This window comes from Gekko japonicus, unplaced genomic scaffold (assembly GCF_001447785.1).
Source record: "Gekko japonicus isolate JY-2015 unplaced genomic scaffold, Gekko_japonicus_V1.1 scaffold413, whole genome shotgun sequence".
Classification (NCBI taxonomy): Eukaryota; Metazoa; Chordata; class Lepidosauria; order Squamata; family Gekkonidae; genus Gekko; species Gekko japonicus.
Window position 1 is genome coordinate 657,827 of NW_015161416.1, and position 9,976 is coordinate 667,802.

At 47.3% G+C, this 9,976-nt stretch overlaps 1 long non-coding RNA gene across 1 annotated transcript; it reads left to right on the top strand.

The window, feature by feature from the left end:
* Positions 1-1,142: 1,142 nt before the first annotated feature.
* LOC107124347 lies at positions 1,143-8,887 on the top strand. Its single transcript, XR_001482982.1, has 3 exons — positions 1,143-1,337; positions 2,864-2,929; positions 8,736-8,887. It is a non-coding gene; the product is annotated as an uncharacterized LOC107124347 (long non-coding RNA).
* The last annotated feature ends 1,089 nt before the right edge of the window (positions 8,888-9,976 follow it).

Sequence of the window (9,976 nt, forward strand, 5' to 3'; positions counted from 1 at the left end):
TAATCCCCCAAGCAGCTTTTAAAACATGAACCTGGGACCTGCACACCATCCTCTGAAGCGCTTTCTGGTACATATCTGTGGCAGTAATGGGGTGACTGCTGGCACCTTTTCCTATCATTTTTTGCCTTGTGGTATTCTGCTTGTGGTGTGATCTGTCTTTTTTGTGGTGTGGCATGATTGTGTTATTGGGTTTGTTTCTGTTGAAGGGGAAGTGATGTGTTGTGAGTGAGGACATATTTTACCTCAGAATACACCAGGTCCCATATGCAACTGACCATTCTTGCGGGGGGGATTTTGAGGTGTGGAATGGAGTGAAGTCCAATCAGCTTCCATATGCAAATGCAGGACTCTTTTTATAGGAGAAGCCCAGCAGGAACTCATTAGCATAATAGGCCACACCCAACAGCAGGAACTCATTAGCATATTAGGCCACACCCCTGACAGCACAGCTCATTACCACATTAGGCTGCACCCACATGTTACCAGAAGTGTGGTTATCCAGCTACACCCATTTTTTGCTTGTTATTCTGTTTACCTTGTTTGTTGTCAAAACCCAGGGCTTTTTTGTAGCAGGAACTCCTTTGCATGTTAGGCCACACACCCCTAATGTAGCCAATCCTAATGAGTTTCTGCTGTTGGGTGTGGCCTATTATGCTAATGAGTTCCTGCTGGGTGTGGTCAACTTGGGAGCCAGCCGGAACTCCGTTCCTGTGCGTTCCTGCCCAAAAAGAGCCCTGTCAAATGATCTTGAAACACTGGCCCAATCAGAGAAGAGTGGGCTGAAGCGGCCCAGCTGTAGAAGCCCCGTCTCTGCGCTCAGTCTGCAGATGGTCCTCTCCTGTCAGAGGCCCGGAGCAGACTGAGCTGGCCGGGGCTGATGTGGGCAGGACTACACAAAGCAGCCAGGCAACCCAGCCAGCATCTTCTGACTGACAGTTCAAGCCTCCAAACACTGTTGGTGTGAATTGGAACGTTGGGCCCCACTACGGCTTTATATATAAGGGAGAGATTTCCTGAGTGCAAATTCCTGATGACCAGCTATATGCTGTGTTTCATGCCCCCCTAGGTAGAGCTTGATACGATAGTCAAGACACAAAAGCAAGATAATTCAGGAGCTTTTTTTTTGTTGTTAACAGGAAAATATCTTAGCCAAAGAGAGGTCTTTCTCCAGTGCCATGAAAGTTTTCTACAGCCAATCTGTCTTTCTTCTATTCACAACATGGGCCTTGTACTTGGTGCCAGTCATTGGGAACAGATTTTTCTATTTTGGACCTTGTGTTTTTTCAGTGAACATTAATGAAATTCGAGATGGCTTTGCAACAATTAAAGCCTTCATTGTAAGTATTGCTCTGTTCCTTCTTACGTTACATTACATTCTTACACTGGAAGAGCCAGAGTAATAATGGTTTGCTTATATGATTCCTTGAACTGAGCACTCACAGGATGTGAAGGACCAAACATTGTGGCAACAGTGGCAGTGAAAACCAAAACAGGTGGACCTCATGGACATTATCAACCACTTGATTTGCTGTCTGTAAAACTTTTTGTTGTTGTTCAGTCACACAGTCGAGTCCGACTCTTCACTATCCCATGGACCACATCATGCCAGGCCCTCCTGTCTTCAGTTGTGCTCCTGAGTTTGCTTAATTTCATGTTTGTTGCATCAAAAACACTAAAAGCTAGAATGAGTCAAAACAGAATGAATGTGTTCGACATCAGTGCTGAAGTGCACAAAGAGGTCCTTTTGAAGCCTCATGAAAAAGTATACAAAACAGGATAAGTACCTTGGGCTCATGATAAAGGCAGCAACTAGTTACCATATTTTACCACTGCAGTAGGACAAGAAATAACACTGGCAGTCTCCAGGGTCACTAATCTATCATTGGCAGTTATAGGAGGGAGATATTCATGAGGCCACAATATTATTTCTTTTTCCATAGCTAGTATTAGTGAAACAGCATAGCTTCTGGATTGCATCTGATGAGTTTCACATGAAGGAAAACAGTCAAGCCAGCAGAAAAAGATTTAAGAGTGCAATCCTAAGCATATACTTGGGAGTAAGCCCTACTGAAGTTCATGGAAGTTCCTTCAGAATAAATAGGCTTACATGTGGGCTGTAAGACACATTTCCTAACTGTCAAACATGGAAAAATTCTTTAAAGAAGGTGGAATCTCTTGGTTTTTTTTAAATGTTGACTAACGATAGGTAATGATTGCTTCAGACAGAATTAATCACGCAGAACACACCTGGGTGGGAATAAGCTATTGCATCAGATGATCTTCAAAGCCTTCTTTATTTTTACAGTGAATCCAGTTGACAGTTTTTTGCTCTCCTGATTTGGTTATTTGATAGATAGGGGTTTGGATCAAACAAGAGGCCTTATAATCTGGACCTGAAACTGCTTTTTCCACTGCGGCCCCCTTCCCCACTTTTAACAACCAGTCAGATGAAGGGTATTGGAAAAATGTAAAAGCTTAAAAGTGTTTTCTGCTATTTGGGTTCACCATAATAAAAAGTAATACATGGCTTTTCTTTCTGGATTTTCTTTGGACCAATGTGGCTGCTTGCAGCTTTGGTCTATGAGCCATGAGCAACTTTCAGAATGACTTTGACCTTCAAAATCAATTTTGATAACTTTTTTGGATGGATCCAGTCCAGTGATATCTTAGCACTATGAAAGTCAGCCTTAGCAACAGGGAAAATGTAACGATGACTGCCCTCGTTACATTTTTTTCAAGTTGAAACCTATTATTATGCTAAACGAGTCAGCCCCTCCTACTGTTTATATTAGGCTTTAGCTGTTTAATGATCAGTGCAGTGAAAAGCGCCACATCAGACTGGATTTTCTCTCTTCCTATTTAGCAAGCCAGAGATCCCATCAGGACAACAAGCATTCTTTCCAACCCACCTTCTTTGCATGATTTTCAAGTAAGTACTTGAATCTTTCGCTACATCTTTCACTTGTTTTCCCCCCGCTTAATCTATTTTATGAGTCTGTGTGGTGTATCAGATAGTGGATAACATTTCTTGGATTGATTTACATAGGGGAGGTGTAGATTCCAGTCCCGGCTCAGTTATGATAATCTTGCTGTCCAGTTGACCTTGGATCAGCCACTATCTCTCTCAGCCTACCCTACCCAACAGAGTTCTTTTCAGAATGAAATCAGAGTATTTTCATATGTTGTTACAAGCTCCTGGGAGAAAGGGTGGGACCTAAATGAAAGCAAAGAGTACGAAATTCTTTTGCACATTCTACCATAGCACACGATTCCACTATTATTGGGAGAAATGCATCAATTTTACCAGGGATGGTCCTGTTTTCTGGTACTTGCCTCCTTACTCACATTTTGTCCCTCTAACTTCTTTTTCTTTTGAATGCAAGTTGCTAGTGTCATTTTTTTTTTTTTTTTAGGATTCAGCTTCTTTCTTGGGGTCTTTAAGTAGCAGTATTTCCTAGAGGAAAAACATATTGATGTTCAGCACCTAATGAGCACAAGTTATACATGACCTATGCAAATAAATGATCATCAGGAGACACTCATGCTTTCTTGAAAGCTATATTTAAAAACGGAGTTGCTTTCTAGAATTGTAGGCTACTGTACATTCAGATAATTGCTGCAGAGGTGGTATATTTGCCCATTAAATTGCAAACCTAAGTGCACTTATTGGAGAGGAAGCCACTGTGAACTCAGTGGGACTTACTTCTGGGTTTGGTTTGCCAATTCCAGCTTGGGAAATTCCTGGAGATTTGGCGGGGGTGCCTGGGGAGAGTGGAGTTTGGGGAGGGGAGGGAGCTCAGTGGGGATGTGGTCAGGGCCGGCTCCAGGGTTTTTTGTACCCTCGGCGAGGCTACCTTCTGGCGCCCCCCCCCCACCAATTACAGGGTTGCCAACCTCCAGGCAAGTTTGCGGCAATCGTCCACACCTCCATGGCCTCCTCCCCAGCCCACCCTCCTTTGCCGCCCCACACTTCCCCCCCAGGCGATCACCCCCGGAGGCCCCGGTCCCGAAAGAGCGGTGTTGGGGCTCGTCAAGCTCCGCAGATCCCCAAGGAATGCACTCTTGGCTGGCGCTCCAAAGCCCTCAGAGTCTGTGGCAGTTTCCGGAAGTGGCCATCGGGGGAGGTGGCAACAGCACGGGTCTCGGACTCCTCGCTCTCCTCCTGCTGCACCCAGTGTGGGTGGCGAATGTGGCGGCCCTCGGCTGGGGAGAGCAGCGGGGGTGAGAGGCCCACCTCGGGGGGGTCTCGCTGCCCACCGCCCACATGCCCATCTCGACTGAGCTCTGGTGGCTGATTCGGTAGGCTGAGCCGTGGCGGCCGGAGGGTCTGTGCCCTTGAAGGCACACCACCCGCGGGCTGGGCTCACTGTCATCATCATTGCGGAGGCCAGCGGCCGGCTCGGCCCCCTCAGCCTGGGCCATGGGCACCTGCAGTGCGAGCAGCCAGAGGCCGAGCAGCCAGAGACTGGTGGCGCATCTGCTTTGCTGGTGTGGGACCAGCCGGGCGGCAGGGGACCAGGGAAGGGGCATCACGGCGCCCCCCTCCCCGGCCTGGCACCCCCATGATGGCCCTGTGCTCTAGACGAACGTCTAGTTTGCCTAGTGAGCGAGCTGGCCCTGGATGTGGTGCCATACAGCCTTCCCTCCTGAAAGATGCCATTTGCTTGAGGTGACGATTTCTGTAGTCTGGGGAGCTGATCTGTGTAGTCTGGAGGATACTTGTAATTTTGGGAGAACTCCAGTCTCCACATGAAGGATGGCAACTCTAGTAAATAATGTTTAAAATAATGTTTCATGGCAAACATCTCTGTGAACCTAGAAGATGATCAATCATTTTACTTGCTGCTTGTATCCTACCGCTCTGCTCAGCTGAAGGCAGTGTACTGTATTTGCTCAAGGCACATTGGGCCAGCACCTGAGACTTCTTTGGGCATGGAAAGTGAGAGCCAGTTTGGTGTAGTGGTTAAGTGTGCGGACTCTAATCTGGGAGAACCGGGTTTGATTCCCCACTCCTCCACTTGCACCTGCTGATGTGACCTTGGGTCAGTCACAAGCTCTGGCACAGCTGTCCTTGAAAAAGAGCAGTTTGTGTCAGAGTTCCCTCAGCCCCACCCCCTCACAGGGTGTCTGTTGTGGGGAGGGGAAGGGAAAGGAGTTTGTAAGCCGCTCTGAGACTCCAAGTGAAGGGCGGGTTATAAATCCAATCTCCTCCTCCTCCTCCTCCTCCTCCTCCTCCTCCTCCTTCTTCTTCTTCTCTGATAGAATGAACTACCCTTAGCTGGGGGCAGTGTTCCCTCTAAGCTGAGTTGGTGTGAGCTAGCTCAAAGTTTTTTAGCCTCCGGCTCACACATTTTTGTCTTCGCTCAGGAAGGATGGTTCCAGAGCAAACTAATTTATGCAGCAGCCAAATCACCTGCTCACAACTTTAATGCCAGTAGCTCACAAAGTAGAATTTTTGCTCACAAGACTCCACGCCTTAGAGGGAGCATTGGCTGGGGGTGGTAATGTCCATATTTCCCAATGCCACCCAAACACTCAGAATGACTAAGATAAAACATACAGCTGTGCTTATAAGAAAATGACCACAAAGGTATTGTATAAATAAGGTAACTGAAATGTGCTACTGCAGGCACCGTCTTTGGAAAGGACATTATGATGCGAGCTGCTTGTTAATATCAGACACTGAGACACTTTTCATAATCACTGAAGACTGGAGCAGAGGTCCATCAGTGGCTATTAGCCACAAGGTATAGATAGGGACTCTGGGGCAAGTGATGCTCTGTCTTCTTGGTGCTTGGGGGGGCCAACAGTGGGAGGGCTTCTAATGTCCTGGCCCCACTGGTGGACCTCCTGATGGCACCTGATATTTTTGGCCACTGTGTGATACAGAGTGTTGGACTGGATGGGCCTTTGGCCTGATCCAACATTGGCGTCTCTTATGTTCTTATGTTCTAAAACCCCAACTGTGGCATCTATTTACATTTAAATGAGGCAAAATAAATTCCTGCACTGGAATCTAAATAGACACTACGGTTAGAATATTCAGTGGTTATGATACATACCACAATATCTAATAGCAGCAAGCAGCTCCAATAGTCTGTTTCCAAAGACAATGCCTCCAGCAGGACCATGCAATAATAAACAAATGTAATCAGGTTCCAGTGATGATGACAAACACAAGAGCTGCTCCCTGCCTCTAATCTGAGAGTTTTATACAAGAGTCTCCAGTTGCTTGGGAAGCACTGCAGTGAAATCTGATAGAATGAAATCAGTGTCTTATCATGGTCCCACTCTCTAGTCCCTGATAAGATGCCTTACAGAAACTGATACACATTTTTATAAGTGCTCAACATAGTTAGATGGTTTATCTTGCAGCAAAGAGGGCAAAGGATGAAATCCAACCTGTCTGCTCCCTAGAGCTCTTCCACTGTATCTTCCTTTTTGGCTTCAAATTCAGAATAGAAGGTGTCAGTGAAGATGTTGCCTTAGCCCCCTGAGTTACAGAGCAGGATGTAAGAAGAATCTATGCAGAGAATGGAGGTTTAACAACTCTTCACCAAAGCAGGATGCCTTGAAGCAGGGGTGCAACCAGCCTTTCTTGCTAGGTGGGGCTACTACATTTCCAGATGAGACTTCCAAGAAATGAAAGGAAAATCAGTGATTTTCTTACACCTAATTTCTATACCAGTTGCCAAGTAGTGTCTGTTTGTCTAACTGTTGCCAAAGAAGCCTAAATTAAACATCTTCCTATCTATATATCACATTTTTATCCCACCCTTCCCCTAGGGCTGCCAAGTGGGGGCGGGTGGCGGGTAAACCCCCGCTTTGGAGGCCCGATTTGCGACGCCACAGAATCGGGCCCCGGGGGAAACCCCAGCCCTGCGTGCGCGTCACCAGGAAGTGACGTGGGCACGCCAGGCATGCTGGGGGCGGGACCATGGCCATACAAGGGAAAACTCTATGGTTTTCCCTTGTATGGCTGTGGCCCCGCCCCCAGCGTGCCTGGCATCCTCCCGTCACTTCCGGGTGATGTGTGTGCGGCACGCGCTTTGCGCGCGCACACGCACCAGACGCCGGCCGGGAGCCCCCCGCTCCCAGCGAAGATGCACTTGGCAACCCTACCTTCCCCTGAGGCACCTCCATAGTTCTTCCCTCTCTATTTTATCCTCACAACAACCCTGTGAGATAGTGTAAGGTGAAAGATATTGGCAACCTCAAACTCATGTAGAGAAGCAGAGCAGGGATCTGAAAAGAGACTGGCTGAGGAGAAATGTCAGTGGCCAAAAAGCAAGCCATGCTAAATGAGCCCTGTGGAACTGGAAGCCAGCAGGTTTCAGGCCTGGCTGCAGATCCTAAGAAGGGCGTCAGCTCCACCAAATGCAGAGGTCATTTCGGGGGGGAACGCGGGGGAACACAGTTCCCCCGAGTGAGGTACGGGGGGCGGGGCACATGATGAAGCCCCGCCCCCTTCTTCCGGCCGCCCCGCTTCCGTCCCACATTCAGCCAGGAGGAGGCAGGAGAAGAGGGAGGGTAAGTTGCTTCCTCCCTGCCTCTCCCCACCCCTGCCTGCCTGGGGCCAGGGAGGGCCTTCGCGGGAAGGCCGGCAGTGGCGGCCGGGACCGTTGGGGGCGGTGTGTGTGGCCTTATGACACATTTCTGGTGATGTCAGGGGGTGTGGCCTTATGACACACTTCCGGTGATGTCAGGGGGTGTGGCATATGCTAATGAGTTATGCTAATGAGTCCCCCTAGCTCTTTTTCTACGAAATGACCCCTGACCAAATGTAATCAGTTTCTGCACTGCCCCAAACTGGCAGTGGTGTGGGAGGAGACGGAGAGGGAGTTGACACCAATCACCATTGTTTCTGAAGGGTCTGACCCAAGCAGCTCTTGCATCACTAATAAGCAGCAATCACGCATTTGTAATAAATTACCTTTTAAACAGGTTGTTCCACAACTGGTGGTTCTTCAGGCTGCATCTGGCTTCTGTCCTAATCTTGTGTGGCCTCAGCCCACTTCACTGTAGATTAGTACTGGCACTCTGGGAGGGGGAACACTTGAGAACAGCTCTTTCTTCCTGGCCAGCATGGGCCTCATTCTCAGCACTCCCACCTATCAGTGCAAGGAAAGGGAGCCCCCAAAAGCTTCTGTGATTGGGCTATGTGAGCAGAAGGAAAAAAGCCTGAGAGAGTGGATATGGTGTTGCTGGGAGAGAGGCCTAAACAATGCTGGCCAGTGGAGAGGTTGGCCTCTATATGAGACAGGAAGCTAGACTGCAAGATTCATCTGTTCTAGCATGGCTGCTTTTGTGTTCTTGTGAGGTACTGCTATTCTCAGGCCTTCCTTCAAGGTGATTTGCAGCCCATTCAATGATGACTTAGAAGACCTCTCCCCCCCAGCATCTAGTGCTAGGAGGCTACAAGGAGATGCCACAAGTTAAAAGGCCTGCATTTAGGAAAATTCCTAGGTGGGAGGGTATGCCTGCTGCCCTTACCCTGTCAGCAGCCCTTCCCTGAAGAAAAATGATATACCCAGATGTTATTGTCCTTTTCCTTCTTATTCCCATCTTCCAATCATCCCAAGGGGATTTCAGCTGGCTGGTGAGTTAATGTAAGGGAAGTTATGTAAGGGAAGCCATTTCCCAATTTAAATTTTGCCTATCTACAAATCTACAGCTACCAATGTCTGAAACTTGGTTCTACAGTGCTTTACTAACACAAAATCCTCTTCCTGGAGTCTTTAGATAGATGTTGCCTCATCCATCTCATCTTCAAGTTCTACATGGACAAAGTGTTCAGGCAATGTGAGACAGAAAACCTCCACGTTAATCGGAAAATTAGTGGCATAGCAAACTCCTTCCTCAGCACAGAAAAGCAACTCAGACAATGTGTAAGTCACATGCTTGCATCATAGAAGCTATCTTTTTTGCATGAAATAAATACATTTCCCTGGATATTTATTAGTGTGGGGTAGAAATTAAAGTGCTGACCAATAGCGACATTTGATTATGATGACATTTCCCTTACTAAACAGCAGAAAGTTTCAAGGCAGCTTTACAGAAATCAGTTTGCTTTGAAGATAATAATAGAGAATGGGCACCGCAGCCGCTTCATAAGAACACAATGGTGATGTCTCAGTGGCACAACACTGGCACAGGGCTGGTGCAGTTAGGGTTGCCATCTCTCAACTAGCAATCCCTGTGAGACTATGGGGTTGGGACTTACCCTAAAGGCATCCTGTGAGGCTGTGACATCACTTCTGGCTGCAAAACTAGAAGTGATGTCACTGTATCTCAGGATGCTCTAGGATTCATCCGAAGCTCTGTGGTAAAAACGATAGAGTTTGGGGTGAATCCTATAGCATCCTGTGACACAGTGATATTGCTTCCAGTCACTCAGCCAGAAGTGACATCACAGCAATGGCAGGACACTGTTGTCATCCCCCATTCCCCCAGCTGCCCATAAAGTGCTGGCTGGGGACAAGAAAGTGCTGATGCAGGTCCCCCCACCACCAATAGGCACATGACAACCCCGTGTATAGTGCCAGAGTTGCTAGTCAGCATCCTCAGACTTTTGAGCTGGGGCTTAGGATGCACTGTCTTTTGTAACAGATATCCGTAACATACATGTAGTAAGAGCAAAATTAAATCTAGAAGACTTAAATTATAGGAGGATATTTTTCAGTTGAACATTAGGAGAAACATGCTAACTATTAGAGCACTTTGACAGTGAAGCCAATTACTTTATTTTATTAGATTTATATACCACCCTCCCCAGATGGGCTCAGGGTGGTGTACAGCAGTTAAATAATACACTTAAAATATTAAAATAACAATTTACATATAAATATCATAGAATACCATGTAACCATAAAACAATCAGATGACCAATCCGACTCAGGCCATTGATGGACAATAGGCCAGAAAAGTTGAGTCAGAAGAATTAAGGCCAGAGAAGCTGGGGGGGGGGGATGTCCAC